This window comes from Ornithorhynchus anatinus, chromosome 4 (genome assembly GCF_004115215.2).
Source record: "Ornithorhynchus anatinus isolate Pmale09 chromosome 4, mOrnAna1.pri.v4, whole genome shotgun sequence".
NCBI classification, from domain to species: Eukaryota; Metazoa; Chordata; class Mammalia; order Monotremata; family Ornithorhynchidae; genus Ornithorhynchus; species Ornithorhynchus anatinus.
The window spans coordinates 105,181,133-105,202,523 of NC_041731.1; the positions used below are offsets into that span (position 1 = coordinate 105,181,133).

General features: G+C 40.7%; 1 long non-coding RNA gene across 1 annotated transcript in view; it reads left to right on the top strand.

Moving 5' to 3' along the window:
• Positions 1 to 335: 335 nt before the first annotated feature.
• The window catches only part of LOC114811311, a 77,174-nt gene continuing 56,118 nt past the window's right edge, over positions 336 to 21,391 (top strand). Inside the window, exons 1-2 of the long non-coding RNA XR_003758990.1 lie at positions 336 to 644; positions 11,281 to 11,410. This is a non-coding gene — a long non-coding RNA (uncharacterized LOC114811311). The remainder of the gene's footprint in view (positions 645 to 11,280; positions 11,411 to 21,391) is intronic.

Below are 21,391 nucleotides of genomic sequence, written 5' to 3' on the forward strand. Positions count from 1 at the left end.
TCTGGCCTAGAGAAATTCATGTCTGGAGGATCATGGAGTGGGAATGGCATTCTGTGAGTACCATGTTGGACAAGGTCAGTGTCTGAACTTAATCACTTTGCATCTGCCCCAGGGCTTGGTTCAATGCTTAGTACATAGTAAGTGTTTAACAAATACCATGATTACACATTTGGTATTTGTTAATAATTAGCTCAGTCTTAATCCCATTTTTGCAGTTGAAGTAACTGGGGCATAAAAGTTAAGTGATTTGCCCAAGGTCACAAAGCAGACACCTGGCAGAGATGGGATTAGAAAAAGGTCTTTCTGCCTCCTGGACTTGTGCTTGAAAATAAATACTGTAGATCTTTCCCAGCTGGCAGTCCTGTGGATTGAACTCAATAAAAGCTAGTTCGTTTTTTTTTTTCCGTTGCAAAAATCCTAGAGAAAGCCAAACTCCTTGAATTCCTCATTGTGGAATTCCATTAGGTCAAGAAAAAAGAGCACTGGAAATCACAACCATCCAGTATACCCTCACTCCATCAACAGAAAGAAGGCTGGCAAGGCAGGTCTGTTTTGGGCCATTAAGGCTGCTACTGTAGTGAGAGGGAGGAGTCTGAGGCATTAGTGATGGAGTGGAACCACAGAACAGTTCATTTCAACAACAGGTAAGTGTGGCCTGAAGCTCCCTGGAAATCCCATATAGTTTCTGGTCTCTGCCCTCAGCAAAGGCTGACCACAGAGTCTACTATGAGCAGACTTAGCAGAATCTCCAGAGAATGGTGGTGGTCATGACTACAGGGCTGAGGCTGTCTCTTAACTCCTCTCTTCTTGTGGCTTTTGCCCATCCCCACGCCAGCTGATAGTTTCAAGAAGTTTGAGGGGAGTGTCGGTTCTCTGGGTATTTCTGGATGAGGGTGTGGGTGACTGAGAATATATCAATCTCTTCTGTTTATGAGAATATCTAGTAGAATAGTAATACTACCTGTTAAGTACTTACTGTGAGCAGAGCACTGTACTGAGTGCTGGGAGGGAATAATCATCATCATAATAATAACTGTGGTGTGGCTTAGTGGAAAGAGCATGGGCTTGGGAGTCAGAGTTTGTGGGTTCTAATTCCAACTCTGCCACTTGTCTGCTGTGTGACCTTGGGCAAGTCACTTCACTTCTCTGGGGCTAAGTTACCTCATCTATAAAATGGGGATTAAGACTGTGAGCCCCATGTGGGGCAACCTTATTACCTTGTATCTACCTCAGTGCTTAGTGCCTGGCACCTAGTAATAATTATAATTATAATGGTGGTATTTGTTAAGCACTTACTATGTGCCAAACACAGTTCTATGTGCAGAGTGGATACACATGTGGCTCAGTCTTAATCCCCACTTTACAGATATGGGAACTGAGGTACACAGAAATTCATTCACTCACTCATCATTCACTCATTTATTGAGCGCTTACCATGTACAGAGCACTGTACTAAGCACTTGAGAAAGTACAACATAACAATAACAAACATATTCCTTGCCCACAAGGAGCAGGAGGAGACAGCGATTACTATAAATATTGATATATTAATATATTAGCCTAGAGGGGGAGAGGGACATTTAATATAAACAAATTAAAGATATGTACATATGTAGTTTGGGGCTGGGATGGGGGGATGAATAAAGGGAGCAAATCAGATGACATAGAAGGGAGTGGGAGAAGAAGAAATGAGAGAGTTTAATCAGAGAAGGTCTCTTGGAGATGTGCCTTCAATAAGGCTTTGAAGACAGGGAGAGTAATTGTTTGTCAGATTTGAGAAGGGAGGGTGTTCCAGGCCACAGGCAGGATGTGGGTGAGGGGATAGTGGTGAGATTGAGGTATAGTGAGAAGGTTAGCATTAGAGGATAGAAGTGTGCAGGCTAGGTTGCAGAAGGAGAATAACGAGGAGAGGTAGGAGGTGGCAAAGGGAAATGACTTGCCCCAGGTCATACAACAGCCAAGCAAAAGAGTCAGGATTAGAACTCAGGTCCTTCTATCTCCCAGACCCATACGCTCTTCATTCATTTATTCAATCGTATTTACTGAGCACTTACTGCATGCAGAGCACTGTACTAAGCCCTTGGGAAAGTACAACAAAAAACAGTGACTTTTCCTGCCCACAACAAGCTTACAGTCTAGAAGGAGAGAGACAGACATCATTACGAATAAAGTTGCAGATAGGTAAAGAAGTGCTGTAGGGCTGGGAGACGGGGGAAGAGAAAAGGGAGCAAGTCAGGGCAATGCAGAAGGGAGTGGGAGATGAGGAAAAGTAGGGCTTAGTCTGGGAAGCGCTCTTGGAGGAGATGTGCCTGGAGAAGCAGCATGAATTAGTGGAAAGAGCATGGGCTTGGGAGTCAGAGGTCTTGGGTTCTAATCCCAGCTCCGCCACTTGTCTGCTGACTTGATCTTGGGTAGGTCACCTAACTTCTCTGTGCCGCAATTACCTCATCTGTAAAATGGAGATTAAGACTGTGAGCGCTATGTGGGACAATTTGATTACCTTTTCTACCCCAGCATTTAGAACAGTGCTTGGCACAAAGTAAGTGCTTAACAAATACCATTAATATTATTATTATATTATTCAATAAGTCTTTGAATTGGGAGAGAGTGTCTGCCAGACTTGAGGAGGGAGGGTGCTCCAGGCCAGAGGCAGGACATGGGCTTGGGATCAGTGGTGAGACAGGCAAGAATGAGGCACAGTGAGAAGGGTAGCAAAACAGGACCAAAGTGGGCAGGCTGGATTATAGGAGAGAAGTGAGGTGAGGCAGGAGGGGGCAAAGTGATGGACTGCTTTAAAACCAGTGGTGGGGAGTTTTTGTTTGACACGGAGATAGATGGGCAACCACTGGAGTTTTTTGAGAGGGTGGGGGGACATGTCCTGAAAGTTCTTGTAGAAAAATGATCCTGGCAGTAGAGTGAAGTATGGACGAAATTGAGGAGAGACAAGAGGCTGGGAGGTCAACAAGGAGGCTGATGCAGTAATACAGGAGGAATAGAATGAGTGATGGTATTAACATGATAGCAGTTTGGATGGACAGGAAAGAGTAGATTGTATTGATGCTGTGGGGGTGGGACCAACAGATTTGGTACCCACTAGGTCATGCTGCTTATCAGTACATAAGTGGGAATTAGATTGTGAGCCCTTATTCTTCTCCCCTCCTGCCCCTTGCCCTCTAGGGACAAGAACTATGTCTAAGACATCAGATTCGTTACACAGCATCACTTTTATCTAATTTTGGCCTGTTTATCTCATTTTTTCATTGACTCCTCTTTCCACTTTCCATCATTTCTGTCTTGCCGAAAACTTTAACCATCAGACTCACCCCTTGAAGCCCCTCCTTTTGCTCCATTTTGAATTAAAAAATATGTGATCCCATAATGTTTAAACTTTCCCCCAAACTTTCAGCAGTAAGAGAATGATACAGATCCACCTTACTTTCTTGTACAAATTAGGCACAATGGTTTAGGACTGCTTGTTAAAAATGCAGGCATAAAGAATAGCCAAAAAGGAAGTGACTGTGAAAATAACAGTTCTATATGACTCTCAGACTATTTCAAGGTTCTCAGTGTGGTTCAATGTTTTCTGACCAAACCTCCACTAATTAAGTAGTCCAAGATTCCAAGTGAAGGAATCATCTAGTGGTTGTTTAAATGAGTCAGTCTCCCAACTGTTTAGGGCTATGGAATTCACATTGTGAAAAGTATATCTTTTTGTGACTAGCTATTTCACCCAAAGAAGTCTCCTGGTTTTCAATAGGTATGTAATAGAACCAGAGCATTGCACTCTTAATTATCTTTATTTAAACAATGAGAAATTTTGTAAATGGTTAAATTCTAAGCCGTTCTGTTCCTAATCCTTTTTATCATTTCAGTCTGTTAGATTAAGGTAAGTTCCTTGGATGGAAACATTTTATCTTGCGTGGTCTTTTCTAATGATTAAATATACTGCTCATTTGATACTATTCTGCCACTCACATGACATTGTCACACTAAATCTAACTTTATAATCGGGAAGCTCACCTATTTTGTCAGATGAGCTGAGCTTCAATAATTTGGACCGTGATTAGGCTAGTAAACAAAATAGCTCCCGGCAATTAAAATGTACATTTAAAGGCACTTTAGACTAAATGCACCACTTGTAGGAATCCTTTCTTCTTTACCCTTCAGAGAATTTTCTAGGGTCACACAATCTTGTCACTTAAAGAAAATTTTCATCCTGTCTTAAGCATATCATCATTTAGCATCATAGACTCTGCAAGCCTATGGTTCTCTATGGCGTAGCTGCCCCAGCTAAATGACTTATAGATTTCAAATCCCGTAGATTTGATGTTGCCTGGAAATCAGTCACTGCCTTTTTCTTTCTTACTCTATCACTATACTAATAATAATGCTTTGTACTTACCACCTTTCATCTAAAAGCTCAAAGTGTTTTACAAGTGTTAAGGCAGTGAGCCTTAGGACACCACTGTGAGATAAGTGACTGGAACTATTATCCTTATTTCTTGTCCAGCATCTGAACAAGTCAGTGACAAACCAATGCTATTATCCCGTTTTTCTGACTCTTGGTTAAGCTCTTTGTTCCTAGGCCCTCCAGCCTACATCAAAAGGGGATAGCCATTTGAACTTCAATGATAATGATAATATTCATTTTCACTACAAAAAAAAAAAATTATGTGAGGCTAGTACCAAAAGAGGAAGGGAAAAAGAATCTTGCTGACTGATTTTTCTCCTGCTATTAATTGACTCTACCCAACTCTTTTGGAAAAATTTAGTATTATCCACTGTATGCTACGATCAGTGCTACTAAACACGTGAATGAGCACAATTGGACAAAATGTATGCATTTGTGAATATTTTTAGTCTACTACATGGTGATCAGCCACATCCATTACATAAAGATGTATAGGGTCAATTTGCTTCTGAGGACACTGGAAGATTGCCAGTAGAAACCAACTATGCTGAATGTATGAATTGATGAGAATTATCAATTAGTCCATCAGTCAGTGGTGTTTGTCTACTTTATGCACAGCACTATAGTAAGCACTCAAAAGGCACATGGTGACATTGGCTATTTAACTCTCCTCTTCTTTAGCTTCTCTGTCTCTCAGTGGTTTGTTCCCTCACCATGATTAACCAGCTCAAGTGGCCACCATTTCCCTAGTGACAAGGCAAAATCAGCTTCACAGAAGTCCTGGAACCCAGTCAGTTCATGGGCACTAAAACAATAGTAATAATAATGTTGGTATTTGTTAAGCGCTTACTATGCACAGAGCACTGTTCTAAGCACTGGGGTTTACAGGGTAAATAGGTTGTCCCACATGAGGCTCACAGTCTTAATCCCCATTTTACAGATGAGGTAACTGAGGCACAGAGAAGTTAAGTGACATGCCCACAGTCAAACAGCTGACAAGTTGGAGAGCTGGGATTTGAACCCATGACCTCTGACTCCCAAGCCCGTGCTCTTTCCACTGAGCCACACTGCTTCTCCTGCTCATGATCAAACTAAGCTTGGTGGGCAGGGCCCATGAGAGAATGGATGACAGCAGGTTTGGCCACCAGGTGATTGGAGAGGCTTTACCCACAAGCAGACAGGTAGAATGAACATTTCCAAATTGGAGTGGGAAACAATCTTGAGAAGCAGCGTGGCGCAGTGGAAAGAGCACAGGCTTTGGAGTCAGGGCTCATGAGTTCGAATCCCAGCTCTGCCACTTGTCAGCTGTGTGACTGTGGGCAAGTCACTTAACTTCTCTGTGCCTCAGTTCCCTCATCTGTAAAATGGGGATGAAGACTGTGAGCCCCACGTGGGACAACCTGATTCCCCTGTGTCTACCCCAGCGCTTAGAACAGTGCTCTGCACATAGTAAGCGCTTAACAAATACCAACATTATTATTAAAAGCTGTAGGTGGAGAAATTCCCACTGTAGGCCAGTCATCCCGGCATTAGGCAGTAAAGAGAGGGATCATTTGAACCAGTGGGAATTCTAAGGGGCAGTCTCAAATACCAAGACAGGGTCTTCAAGCAGCAAACACTTCAGTTCAGCAGTAACTGTTTTTCCAAGCATACAGTTGGAAGTCTGTCAGTCAGTCAATCCTACTTATTGAGCACTTACTATATGCAGAGCACTGTATTAACCACTTGGGAGAGTACAACAAAATATATCAGACACATTCCCTGCCCACAAGCAGCACTGGTTTAGTGAAAAGAGCAGAAACCTGGGTGTCAGATGACCTGCTTTCTAATCTTGGCTTGTCACCTGCCTGCTGTTTGACCTTAGGCAAGTCGCATAACCTCTCTGCACCTCAGTTTCCTCATTTGCAAACTGGGGATTCAATACCTGTTCTCCATCCTGCTTAGACTGTAAGCCTTATCATTCTATTTTTTTTTCAAGTCCTTGTTAGTCTCATTGTAGCATCAACTCTACAGCTTTTTTTATTTCAGTCCATTTTTTGTTTTAAATAACTGATTCATTCAAAACTGAAATAACTGAAAGTTCCCTCACAAGTATCATACTGTGTTTGAAAAGGTTGCACTCTCCTAGTGTCTAAAATTCAATCTTTTTTTTGTGTATGTGTGGTATTAAGCACTTATTATGTGTCAACACTGTTGTAAATTCTGGGATAGATACAAATCAGTTCATGTACAGTCTCTTTCCCACATGGGGCTCACAGTCTAAGTAAGAGGGAGAAAATATATATATTGAATCCCCATTTTACAGTTGAAGGAACTGAGGCACAGAAAAATTGATTTGCCCAAGGTCGCAGAGCTGCCAAGTGGCCAAGCTGGGATTAGACCCCAGGTCCTCTGACTCTCAGGCCCAAGGTCTTTCCACTAAGCCATGCTGCTTCAACCTGTCAGCTAATGGGCACATGAACAAATGGTGTAGATTAGAGGTAGGGAAATGGGCCTGATATTCAAGGAGTGTGGGTTCTAATCCTATGTCTGCCACTTGCTTGCTCTGTGGCTTTGGCAAATCACTTAACTGCTCTGTGCCTCAGTTTCCTTATCTGTAAAATGGGAATTCAATACCTCATCTCCCTCCATTTTAGATTGTGATCCCCATGGGGGACAAGGGCAGTGCCGTATCTTCCCCAGACTTAGTAAAATGTTTAGTAAATAGTAATAATTTAATGAATATCACAATTGTTATCATTTTTACAATGTGGAATGCATTGTTGATCAAACGGATAGGACTTCAATGTCAGTAGTAGCATCTTAGAAAACAAAAGACAGCTGTATACAGTAAACTGCTCCAATAAGTCGCTTAGAATCTAACATGCTGAGGATAATTTAAAAAAAAAACAGCAATCACAGATTGCATGCTTAAGGATTTAACAAACAATAAAACCACATGCATTTGTACCCCACAGATTGGAATTTGTGGTCATTCAAATAGAAAGTTGAGATACTATATTGTAAATAGGAGTTAGTTACAGAAAAGGGATGATAGGGAAGAGGCAATCAATCATGGGTGTTTATTGAGTGCTTACAGTGTGCAAAGCATTGTATTAAGTGCTTGGGAGAGTACAACAGATTTGGTAGACTTGTTCTCGGGTCATAAAGAACCTTCACTCAGTTCCAGAGAATTAGGGAGGGGAAAAGAGAAAGATAGAGAAGGAGGTAGGGAGCGAAAGAGAGAGTGTGTGTGAGGAAGAGACAGTCAGAAAGATGGAGAGACAGAAGAAACTGAGACAAGCTTAGGGAGAGCCACCTTAAAAATGTCCTTTTTTTCTCCTTCATCCTCCACACTATTTCAAGTCAAAAGCCATTGGAATGATGTTTGCATAGGTCATATCTTCAGTGTAAGCAATGGAGGATTATACTGGAACAAAACTGCAGTGGAAACATTTCTCTAACAGACTTTTTCCCTAATATGGATTGGGTCATCCTTTTTTAGTAAAATTAAAGAAATTCACTGTATTAATAGGTTGATCACTTCCTTCTCATTTGTTTATTCCTCATTTCATTTCATCAAACTTCTATCATAAATAGCTGAAATTACTATGGCCAATAATAATAATGTTGGCATTTGTTAAGTGCTTACTATGTGCAGAGCACTGTTCTAAGCGCTAGGGTAGATACAGGGTAATCAGATTGTCCCACGTGAGGCTCACAGTTAATCCCCATTTTACAGATGAGGTAACTGAGGCACAGAGAAGTTAAGTGACTTGCCCACAGTCACACAGCTGACAAATGGCAGAGCTGGGAGTCAAACCCATGACCTCTGACTCCGAAGCCCAGGCTCTTTCCACTGAGCCACGCTGCTTCTCTATAAAATGTCCATAAAAAATGGAGTATTTTTTTCAACTAAGAACATATTCAGAAGAGAAAATCTGGAAGCCGCTAAAAGATAGATCCGAATGACTTTGATCTTTCCCTGGGAGGATGAAATGATTATCATTGTACTTAAGCAATAAGTTAACATCTTCTATATGAGCTCCATCTACAAATATGTTCCTAGGCGGGTCATAATAATTGGCGTTCCATTCAGTGCTCAAGAAATGCTAGGGGCTCATCATTGATAACGATGCTGGAGTTTAAATTTTATGCTTGGTTTTTTTAAAAAAATCCAGGCATTGTACAAATTCACTTTTATGCATTTTCTTGCTAATCTCACATTTTTGTGTAGAACATCAATATGATACAGCACATTTCTTAACTGTAAATTATAGCAAAAGTGTAAATGTTTTCACTACATTTCTGAAATTATTGATTAGGAGGATTTAAGTCACAGCTATCTGATTCCTATTGACACTGGAGGACTTCCACTTATTTGCTGAAGCGTGCTGCTTGTCTTCTGATTCTAGCTTTGAGGAACCACCTTTCTTATGACTACCTCACATGCCCATGTGCCATGTTATTGCTCCACAAACCTAACAAGCTCGTGAAGGGTTGAGTTCCATAGATCAGGCACTTCTCATTTTAATTTATGCATGAGTATGTACATTGTTTTTCTCCTGCAGTTCTCAAAGAATTTTATGGGCCATTACTGAGTGACTAAAATGGGTGCAGATTTTGCAAGCCTCTGCCAGAAGATGTTTATTACTGTCATCATTCTTAGGAAAATCATGTTCCAGCAGGTTCAGGCAGTGAACGAAACATGGCACATGTGTGAATTGGCCATTTCACACCGCTCTTACAATATTGTCAGTAATAATAAAACCAGGGGAAAGACCTTGGGGAGAGGGATAAGCCACACATTAATTTGGTCATGAAGCTTTGATATGTGATCTTTGTTAAACCCAGAGATGTGAAGTGCAGCTTGTGTTTGAAACTTCCTGCCAATGGCTGGGGCCCTGACTCTTTGTTAAGGTACAATTTGATTTTCTGAGGGCGATCCTCCACTCAAGTCAACAAATATAGGTCTGTAGGATGGATCAAGTTTGTGAGTCCTGAATATTTTCACTCACTCTACAGGGATGCTTGTCTTATTCTCTTTGAGGTAGAGGCTTTACAAATATGAATTCAAAGGAAATCAAATTAAACACAACTACATCATGAAGGACCAGAACCAATCATATTTATTGAGCGCTTAATGTGTGCAGGGCACTGTACTAAGCTCTGAGGAGAATACAACACAACAGTATAACAGACATTCCCTTCCCACCATAAGCTTACAGTCTAGAAGAATCTAGTGGCAAGAACAGGGGACTGGGATTTGGGAAACCTGGTTTCAATCCACTATTGACTGCTGGACAAGTCACAACTTCTCTGTACCTCAGTTTTCTCATCTATAAAAATTGGGGATATCTGTTCTCCCTCATTCTTGGACTGTAAGCTCCGTGTGGGACAAGGTATGTTCCCGATCCACTTATAGCATGTTGTCCCCAGTGCCTAAAACAGTGCTTGGCACATAGTAAGTCTTTAATAAGTGACCTAGTTATTCTTGTTATCATTACTATCATGATATTTGGGGATCTATTTTCAGAATTTTATGCTATCCAGGTAACCAAGAGGCACAGTGGCTTGACTCAGTCACTCTTTCAGGGGTAGTTTCAATGTGTTTCTCGGTATCTTGATCTTTCAGTTTCTTCACAGAGAAACATTTCTTCTGATTAAAGCATGCCAGGCATTTTTTTCCACTGCTTCTGTGGTCTTCCAACCTTTGTTGTTATATACCACATTGCCTGGAACTTTCTTTCACAGCGTCTTTAAAAGATTGGTTTCTGCCTCTCTTGCTTACATATGTCCCATTCCAGTTCACCATTCAACAGCTGTTTTGTATCGGTATTCAGCCATTCTCTTCTTTTGTTGTACCCGGCTAAGTAGGACTGCAATGAATATAACTTCAGTGCTGATGAATTGACTGTATCATGGGACTTCATAGTGGGTGATCTTGCCATTAAATGTTGAGTATGGCTTGTCGTTGATGCAGCTGAAACTCTGCTAGGTCCCTAGTTTCACAACCACAGGAAAAATTGTCTGCAACTGGGGTCTTTTGAAGAACCTTCTGTTACAAGCTTGTTACCATCACCCTCTGTTTATTGGTTTCAGAAAGAGCATGCTAGCCTTACCAATTGGACTTTTCATTACGCTGTCTATCTTTTCACTGTCATATTGTGGAGCAGAATTTAAAGAAAGCATAAAATCTGATTTGCCAATGAATATATATGTCTGTCAAGGATCTTGGCCTTCTTCAAGCAAACTGGAAACCATTTGGGTTTTGTCTACACTGAAAAGCCACATAGGGATTCAAAGAATCCATAGTGAAACCAGTGTAGTTGAATTCCAGGAAGTCTGGCTAGAATATTTCTAACAGTGGAGAGCAATTCCATAGTCTGGTAAGATCAGCTCTTTCCCCTATCATCTTGAAGCCAGTAATTAAGAAGGCATCTTTGAAGGTATGTGACATTCCCTCAGTGTCCCATCTGTTAACAAAATGTCCAAACAATTCTTTAAGTAGGAAGTTCCCTTCCCAGGTCCAGGAGCTGTACCATTTTTCATATCTTTGACTTGTGTTAGAAAATGCCTAATGTTGGAGATCAATCCAGGCCTTAGTAGGTTGGCAAGTTTAAGGCCCACAGTCCAGATTTAGAAAATTACTGAAGTGTGGTTGCCATATTTGCAGGATTTTTAGCTTTTGTTATGAAAAACTACTACTAATAATAATATGAAGCACCATTTTATGTCAAGAACTGATGTAAGTACTGAGGCAGATGAGGGTTCCCAAACTAAAGGAACTTCTGGAAGATCAAAGTGGTCCCTTCCCTCTCTTTCCCCCCAACCCCCTCTTCTCTCTCCCTTCCTTTCTGTCTCTCTAACACTCTCTCTCTTTCTCTCAGCCTTCTAGCAATATGAAAAACCATGCCCCATCACAGATGTGGCAGGCCAGAAGTTGCCCATTGCCACATAATGAAGATGTTTGGGAGGTTGTGGCAGTTTTTTCACCCGGAACACATTTTGTCTGAATTGGTGAGATACCTAAAGATATTTGCATTATCTTACTTTGATATGCTTAATTATAATTTTAAATATCTTTTAAAATTTGCCTATACATATTTGTGCCCATTCTCAGTGTTTTTGTATATATGTATGTTCGATTATTCCGATTACTCTATTTGTAAATATTTTCTGCCACTCTCCTATTGAGTGTTATCCCCTTATTTTGTTGCACTTTCCAAGCACCTAGTACAGTGAATTTCATCCAGTGGGTGTATAATAAAAAAACTACACTGATGACCACTATTAGGGGAGGCAGTGTGGCTTGGTGGAAAGAGCATGGGCTTGGGAAAGAGCAGGGGTAATGAGTTCCAATCCTGGCTCCGCCACTTGTCTGCTGTGTGACCTTGGGCTAGTCACTTCACTTCTCTGTGTGTCAGTTCCCTCATATGTAAAATGGGGATTAAGATTGTGGGCCCCACATGAGACAACCTGATGATCTTGTATCTACCCCAGTGCTTAGAACAGTGTTTGGTACAGTGTAAGTGCTTAACAAATACCATCATAATTATTATTACTACTGCTCCTGTAGCCTCAATATTCTCTGTGTCTCTCCTCTTTCATTAAACTTGTGAGCCTTTGAATCTTAACCATGTAATCCCAGTACTTAATTCAGTTCTGCTGAAATCACACTGAACAGGTTTAACAAATCTTAGTATTACAATCATCTTCATGTGGAGGATTGAAGGTCGAGTCTTATCATCTCTTTAGCAGTGCAGCAGTAGTTGGTTTGATAGTGGTCAGTCTAGCTGGAACCCTTCAATAATAATAATAATTATGGTATTTGATAAGCACTTACTTTGTTCCAGGCACTGTTCTAAGTGCTGGGACAGATAGAATAGAGATTCAAACGTTGCATAATTCATTCCCAAGTTAGTGACATATTGATATTATTGCCTCACGCAACAAGGCAAAAACTGGGAAAGGGAGGTATCTTTCCTATTTGCCTTAAGACGGAGACTTCACCCCACTTGATAGAAGACTTTCTTCCTGGGTTATCCTCCAGGGAGGCTGATCTGTAAAGAGGTAGGGAGACCCTATCATGGTATATTTGGAGTTGGATTGGAACATTTGATTGGAACACACAGGTTAAATCTCACCAGGAGCAATCCGCTGATAAATCTGGATTTGAATGAGAAGGTAAGGCAGACAATTTTAGAACACTGTTCTAACTCCTTCCATAATCAAAGGGAGCAGTACATTAATAATAATAATGTTGGTATTTGTTAAGCATTTACTATGTGCAGAGCACTGTTCTAAGTGCTGGGTAGATACAAGGGCATCAGGTTGTCCCACGTGAGGCTCACAGTTAATCCCCATTTTACAGATGAGGTAACTGAGGCACAGAGAAGTTAAGTGACTTGCCCACAGTCACACAGCTGACAAGTGGCAGAGCTGGGAGTCGAACCCATGACCTATGACTCCGAAGCCCAGGCTCTTTCCACTGAGCCATGCTGCTTCCCTATTCCCTAAAAGATACCCTATTGAATAAGGGTATCTTCAATACAGTTGACTCAACTGATGAAAACACTCAATAATCAACACTGCTTTCTTGTATGAGTATTTAGAATTACACAGTAGTTGAGAAGCAGTGTGGCCAAATGGACGGAGCATGGACCTTGGAGCTAGAAGGTCATGGGTTCTAATCCCAGCTCTGCCACTCGTCAGCTGTGTGACTTTGGGCAAGTCACTTCACTTCTCTGTGCCTCAGTTACCTCATCTGTAAAATGGGGATCGAGGCTGTGAGCCCCAGGTGGGACAGGGAATGTGTTCAACCCGATTGGCTTGTAACCACCACAGTGCTTACAACAGTACCTGGCACATAGTAAGTGCTTAACAAATACTACAATTATCATTGTCATTATTATTATTACTAATGATATTTTCTGAGTGCCCTCTGGGTGCATACATTGTACTAAGCATTTGGGAGTCACTTGCTGCTTCCATCCAATATGTTTCATTTGCTTCTCTATTGTACTCTCCCAAGCGCTCAATACACTGCTTTAGACACATAGTGCTCAGTAATTACCACAGATTAACCCTAGACAGATTTCCTGGTTGTTATGGGTTGCATAGATTCTACTATCTCATATATCTAACAGCAAACAATGTTAGGTGACTCACCAGGGATAGGGGTGTACTCTGGGTCTGTGGAAGATAATATAGCTATCTTCAGCATCTCTGGATATATTTAGGGGATAGATATGATTGTATTGATTTAATAATACAGTAGCCATCTGGTCCTGCTGAATTTTTGGCCAGCTCGGGAGGTGAAGGGAGCAGTAGTAGTGGTCTTGCAAAGAAGGGCTGGGGAGAACTTTGGGGCTGTATTAAGGTTGTCAGAAAAATCCTTAGAGTTGGCACAGAAGAGAGAGAAATAGAGGTGAGGACAGTGAGCACAGCAAGAGGTCTGGCTGGAGCCATACAGCCAAGGAAAGAGTAACAGGGGAACCAGTGACCACTCAGCCACTGCTGCCTGATTTTCACATGGCCAGCTCTCTCCCAGTGCTCTCTGTCCCCTGGATGTTGATGGGGTAGAAAATACCAATCAATCCGTGGTATTTATTGAGTGCTTACTGTGTGCAGAGCACTGTACTAAGCACTTGAGAGAGTACAATACAATAAAGTTGGTAGACATGATCCCTGCCCTCAAGAAGGATACCACACATTTGGGGTGATAGACATTAAAATAGAGACAGGGGAAACAGAAGAGTTTAAAGAAATATATGTGAATGCTGTGGGGGTGGAGGAGGATGAGTATCAGTATGCTTAGAGGGAATAGATTCAAGTGTCTAGGTGAGGCAGAAAGGAAGGAGAATAGGGTCAGGAAATAATAATTGTAATAAAAACTGTGGTACTTAAGTGCTTACTATGTGCCAGGCACTATACTAAGTGATGGGGTGCATACAAGCAAATCAGGTTGGATACAATCCCTGTCACAAATGGAGCTCACAGTCCCCCGTTTATAGATGAGGTAACTGAGTCACAGAGAAATGAAGTGACTTGCCCAAGGTCACAGCAGGCAATTGGTGGAGTAGGGATTAGAACCCAGGTCCTTCTGACTTCCGGACCTGTGTTCTATCCATTAGGCCACGCTCCCTCAAACCCACAAATTTGGCACTATTAGCACTACATTCTAACCTTCTGAGCCAACTAGCCAATATAAAATTGCAACTGCACATATATGCATCTATATTCCTATATACACATATATGCTTTTTTCCATTGGTATTTGTTAAGCACTTACTATGAACCAGGCACTGTGCTAAGCACTGGAGTAGATGAAAGATGATCAGGTTGGACACAGTCTATATCCCACATGGGGTTCACAGTCTTAATCCCCATTTTACAGAGGAACTAAGTGAGGCACAGAGAAGTAAAGTGATTTATTCAAGGTTAAACAGACAAGGGGCAGAGCTGGGATTACGACCTTTGACTCCCAGTAGGAATGGCTTCTTGGAGGAGGCATGCTTTTAGTAGGACTTTAGAGAAGGGGAGATTGGTGGTCTGTTGGATATGAAGGGGGAGGGAGTTCCAGGCCAGATGGAAGACAAGAGCGATGGGTCAGTGGTGAGAGAGACAAAATTCAGCCATAGTAAGTGGGTTGAAATTAGACAAATGAATTTGCAGTCCAGTTTGCAGTGGATGTGAGCAAGGTTAGATAGGATAAACACCAGGGCCTAGTGGGTAGAGTATGGGCCAGCGAGTCAAAAGGACCTGGTTTCTAATTCTGGCTCCTCCAATAGTCTGCTGTGTGACCTTGGGGAAGTCACTCAATTCACATTTTACAGATGAGGTTACTGAAGAACAGAGAAATTAAGACTATGAATCCCACATGGGATGTGATTTGTCCAAAATGATTTGCTTGTGTCATCAGGTGATGGTATTTATTGAGCACTTACAGAGCACTGTACTATGCACTTAGTAAAATACATGACACTATTGTGTTGCCACAGGAGAAATTAACAGTAAAATGATAACTGATATAAGAGAAAAAAAATTGTACCTTCAAGTCAAATGCATGCATTTGAGCCACCAACTCTATGTATGACCTTTGTTTCAGAAAGGTCTCATACCTCTAAACAAGGGATGCCGGAGAATCCATCTAGAGGGTCGCTCTACTAGAGATGAAATTTGACACATGAACAGAATTTGGAAGCCTTCCACTTATCTAACAAATTCATTAATACCTTTAAGGGAAATTGAGAGTGACACATGTACAGAGAGAATCTCTAAAATTGCAAATTGAATGAATAGTTTAGCTTCCATTTTTGAAGCAATGTAGATTCAACTGTTGCTAGATCTAAAAGATTAGTTTAGTGGTAACCAAAATTTGACCGGAAGCACCCTAAATTCATTTTTAGTTTGCAAAGCAACTATTTTCCTGTAATAACTGGAGAGTTTTACTGATCTATTTATTTTCCAATTTATTGTTTCAAAGAAATATTTAGAATTTACTTTGAAGCAGGGAAACAAATGCAAAATTTCTGATCATTGCCATGCACTCTTTAATGTAAAATTTTGAAGAAATATCTAAAATAAATGCTATACAAAAATTGATCATAAAATAGAAATATAGAAATCTATTAAATCACTTCTGCCCACTTTTACTCATTTAATTTGTGAGAAACATGAGATTGAAAAGATTTATAGATGTCTTTAGGCAAACACATTCCTTTTCCAACTATCTGTGCAGTTTCTCATTACAGGCTCTGAAGAACAAATGTCAATTTGAAAAAGAACAAAAACTTTCAAACTTTTACTTTATACAGGAGAGGATTCTAGTGAACATTGTCATCTGATCAAAAAGATCACACAGATGTGTTAAAAGCAATAACTCAGGAGATATGACAGATTCTGGTACAAGGAGGAAAGGGCTATGCCTATCGTCGAGACACTTTGAAATGATGGCCCTTCTCAAATTTATTTCATTGTTTTATTCACTTCCAGATTAGCTCCTGAGGCAACATGTAGAACACTATGATAAGCACCCTGCTTGGGAAACACCAGTCTAGCTCTTCCATGCCCTTTGAGGAGTTTTCTTTTGTGAAAACCTAAAAGGAAAGATGTTCCTGGTGGGGTTTTTTTTTTCCTCCAATTGGCTCATTGAGTATAAGAGGGAAAGATCATTAAGCCTGAAAGACAGCAAAAGTGTGGACTTTGTTGTTTAATGTTTTATAGACTTTATAAATAGAAGATACTTTAAAGAGAACCCCATTGCCGAAACATTATTTGCACTTTGTCGGTTGGCTAAAAAAATCGCTGTAGGAGATAAAATTCTGAATTTTAGGTTAAGAGTTGCTGTAATCTTCTCTTCCTTTCATAGTAACTGCTGGGCTTTCTCTTCACCCAGTCAAACAAAAAAATAAAAATACAAGTCTGATATGGGAGATTGAAAAGGCAGACAATCAGCTTGAGCTGCTAGGACAAACAAAGCAACACAGCACAAAAGGCTAATGTGACTTTAATCTTTGAACAAAGGACGCCAAAGGACCTTACCTTCCTTGTGATACTCACTCACCCTAGGCAGCCTTGGACATCTGTACCACAGTCTCTTTCTTGTCTACTTCACTGAGTGAAAGGATGATATTAAAGGTGCATGATGTTCCTAGAGGCAGACATGCAAGATACTGAATCAATATTCTTGGAGAGCCTAGGTTTTCAACCAACCTTGGGACTCATTTGGAAAAAAAACACCACAAAATAATAAAAGATCCACTGCAGATTCAACCAAGTCACAAAATCCCTTGAATCACCTGCAGCATCAAGGCCTTGGAAAGAGATTTGAGGTCTTTCAGAACCATTTTATGCAATAAATCAATGGTCTTTATTACTATGTGCAGAGCACTGTACTAAATATTTGTCAAAGTACAATATAATAGAGTTGGTAGACCTAATCTCTGCCCACAGTGAGCTTGCAGTCTATCCTACCCTGAAGAATAATTTATGAAGTACTTTCTGGGCCACCCTAATATTTTCCCTGATCTCTTGAAAACAAAGGAGTTTAAACTGTAGAGACAGACCAGCTCAGAAAAATGTGTATACTTCTAAATTTGACCACCACCCACAAAACAAGGGAACATTTCACAAGCTGGTTACCAGCTAACCATTGTCAATGGGGTAGTTTAAACAACTCCTCCTGGGCTAGTATAAAAGAGTAAACATGAGAGAAGAGTTTATTAATGCTCCCCTTTATCACAAAAGCAATTTCCCACTGTCATCTGAGCTTTTTACGATGGCCTACTCCTGGTCTGAAGCCATTTCAGTTTGCTCCTGACTGTGAACCAAAGCATAGCAAATGAAAAAGAAAACAAATCAAATAATTAAAATGGCAGAAAAAATACACCCTTTCAAATCATCTGATCTTTAAAAAAAGATGCTTGGTGTTTCCAAAAGGCTGCAACATCAAAGGAAAGTAAAACAACTAAATATTTTTCTACTCCCTAGGAAAAAAACCTGAATATTTCTTTTGAACTGCATTCCAAAAATCTCTCTCTCCACTTTCATTGCTCAGTTTATTCACCTCATGCCACCTTGTAATCTCATGATCTATCATCTTCAGGAATAGCTTCTGCTTCAGTCTTCTAATGGAGTCCATGCTGGTTCACCATGATGGGGTAGGTCGGGATTGCTAGCCACTGAGAGAGACAGTATAGTCGCTACTATTGAGTCTGGCAGAAAAGGGGTTAACATTCTCTTGCTGAGCCCAGAGCCACCACACCTGTCAACCATCAGGCCAGTGACTGCCAGGAACCTGGGGGTGAATGGGGTTGGGCTCAGCTGTAGCAAATTAGCCTATCCTGAGGAGGTCCAGTATAAGAGAAGTGAGTGTGGCACCACGGGATTTTGGCTGCTATAGTATGGAAGTGCTTGTGGCCCTCAAGAGCCATCGTTCCCTTAATAGGCTCTAGTTTGGGGTCTTCCATGAGGACATAGAGTACAGTTTTTTTTTTCCTTTTCCATGAAGTTATTTACAATATGAAAAATGTCAGGAAAATATAAAATCTGGTATTCGGCTCCCTGTCTTACAGCATCAGACTCACATATTGTGGAACAAACAACATGTAATGAGCCCATCGCTCTCCCTTTTCCAAAGGACATGGGCTCAACAATAAGCCAATCATGTAAGTCGGTGATTGAGTGAAAGTAACCAACAGTGAATAACTGATAGAATGTGCTTGTCCACATTGCCACAATATCCAATTTTTTGGTTTGAACCTTAAGTTGCTTTTTTTCCTCTACTCTCTTCATAAGTGAAATATTCAAAGAATTATATGAAAATTAAGTCTCTTGTACTCTTGAAAGAGTATAGGTGTTATTGCCAGTCAAAGCCCCTCTTCCTCTAGAAGAGATAAAAAGAAATCTATCATAGCACATTGTTGGGACAAGGATGGGGGAGATAACCACAATTGGAAAGTTTGTAGGAGGAGTCTTAGGTTCAATTTAACATATACCCCAATTAATAATGATAATTCTGGTATTTAAGTGTTTACTATATGACAAGCACTTTCATGAAATTCTATCAGGTCTATCTTCTCAATACCTCTAGAATCTGCCCCTTCCTCCCCAGCCAAACTAAACCTGCACCTTCCTCCCCATCCAAACTGCTACCAGTTTGATTCAATCTTCAGCACCTTCCTTGACTACTGGCTCAGCCTTCTTGCTGACTTCCCTGCCTCCTATTTCTCCCCACTCCAGTTATTACTTCACTCTGATTCCCAGATCATTTTTCTGAAAAACAAAAAACAAAAAACATTCATTCCATATCTCGCTACTATTCCAAAGCTTCCAATAGTTGTCCACTCATCTTGGCAGAAACTCCTTACCAGTGACTTTAAATCCCTGAATCAGCTCTCCTTTCCTACCTAACCTCACTTATCTCCCACTACAAACCAATCTGTACACTCCACTCTAATGCCAACATATGTTCTGCACTTTGATCTCATCTATCCCACCACCAATCCCTCCCTCTGGCCTGGAACTCCCTCCCCTTTGATATTCAAAAATCTACTGCTCACTCTACCTTCAAAGTCCTCCTAAAACCAAATCTCCTTCAAGTGGTTTTCCCAGATCAAGTTGTTCTTTCCTCTATCTGCACTCCTCTCTCTTTCTCTTTCTCTCTCAAAGATCTACATTTCCAGGTAGATCTACATTTCCGGGTACCCTTTCAGCATTTTGATACCCACCCAAACCCCACAGCACTATGTACATATCCTTATTCTTTACTATTTCCACTATTTGAAATTTATTTCAATGTCTGTCTCCCTCTGTAGACTTTAAGCTTGTTGTGGGCTGGAATTATGTCTACTGACTCTTATGCTCTCCCAAGAGTTTAGTACAGTGCTCTGCACACAGTAAGTATTCATTAAATACCACTGACTGCTTGATTGTATAAAGCACTAGGGAAAACTCAAGACAATCAAGGCCACCAAAGTTTGGAGCTCACCATCTAAGTAGGAGGGAGAGCAGGAGTTGAATCCCCATATCACAGATTAGGAAACTGAGCCACAGAGAAATGAAATAGTTTGCCCAAGGTCATACAACAAACAGGTGGTAGAGCTAGGATTGGAACCAGAGCCAGGTCCTCTGATGCCTAGGCTGGTGCTTGTTCCACTAAACTGTGTTGCTCCTTTCACTTTTTTCATAACATCTGTTTTTATACTGAAAAGGAATAAAGAAGCTCCTTCAACAACACACATCTATCTGGATAGATTGCAGTTGTAATGTAAGAAAAGTCTGCTGTGTGCAGCTGGTCTAGGAACCTGTCCTGAACATAGGTTCCATCAGGAACATGAAACATGATTCTCCTATGTTTTAGAACAGAGGCAAATGAGATTGTATTGACAAGTCATCCATCTATGTGGGGATGTCTTGGAGATAGGAAGGCCTTCAAGATCATAAAGCAGGAGTGAGAACAGGGCTGGAGCTGTAGATTGGGTAGGGGCTGAAGCCATGAGTAAGAATAAGAGAAAAGAGAGGAGAATGAACCACCCAGAACTGTGCCTTCTAAGACATCCATAGATACAAAATGGTGAGTAGGTAGCACAGGAAACTGAGAAAGAGCAGTTGAAGAAATAAGAACTGAACCAGAGCAGTACAGTTTCAGTATACAAGCTCTGAAAATGTTTTTAGGAGAAGGGTCTAGTCAACAGCATTAAAGGCAGTTGAGAGATGAAAAAGGATGGGGGAAGAATAAAGCTCATAAGATCAGTCAGATGGAGGTCATTGGAGACATTAATATATATGGTTTTGGTAAAGTAAAGGAGAGCAAAATCTTGATTGCAGGTGTTCAAGACTTTACTTGTTGGAAAGCAAAGATTTGTAGTGAGGGCACAGTATTTCAGGAAGCAGCAGTGGAAAGCATGGCAGAGCAAACTATTCTCTCTCTATACTAGGAGGAAATACTAATTTTATGCATCATTCACAACTTCCCATCGTGTTTCCACAAAGCTAGCCCAGATTCCCAGTGTAAAGAACAGAGTGAAACACATGTAATTGCTTGTGAAAGTTGAACCCATTGGCTACAGCTTACTTAAGTGCTACTATCAAATGCTGAGCTAGTACAAAAAGCACATTCTTAAAGATAAAATAAAATGGCTTTTTAAATTCTGTTTGAAAGATCTTTATGGGCCTGTCATGACTTTTTTTGTTTGTTCACATAATCCAAGCCTTGCTAATAACAAAGACACAATTAAATCAATTTTAAAAGATTCTCCCACTAGATTCCCTATTTTGATAGGGAGATTTTTGAAGGGCAAGCCCACTAAAGAAATTTACTTTGGATTTGGGTCCTGTGAAGTCATGTAAGGTAAATAAACACACAGCCCCAATTGCTCTTTGACAATTTAGGCCACTAGCACATATAATTGATTTGGAGTTTTTGCAATATATCAAGGTAACCCGAGTCTTTTAGCAAATAATTTGTTTTAATTACAGTCCATATTATTGGACATT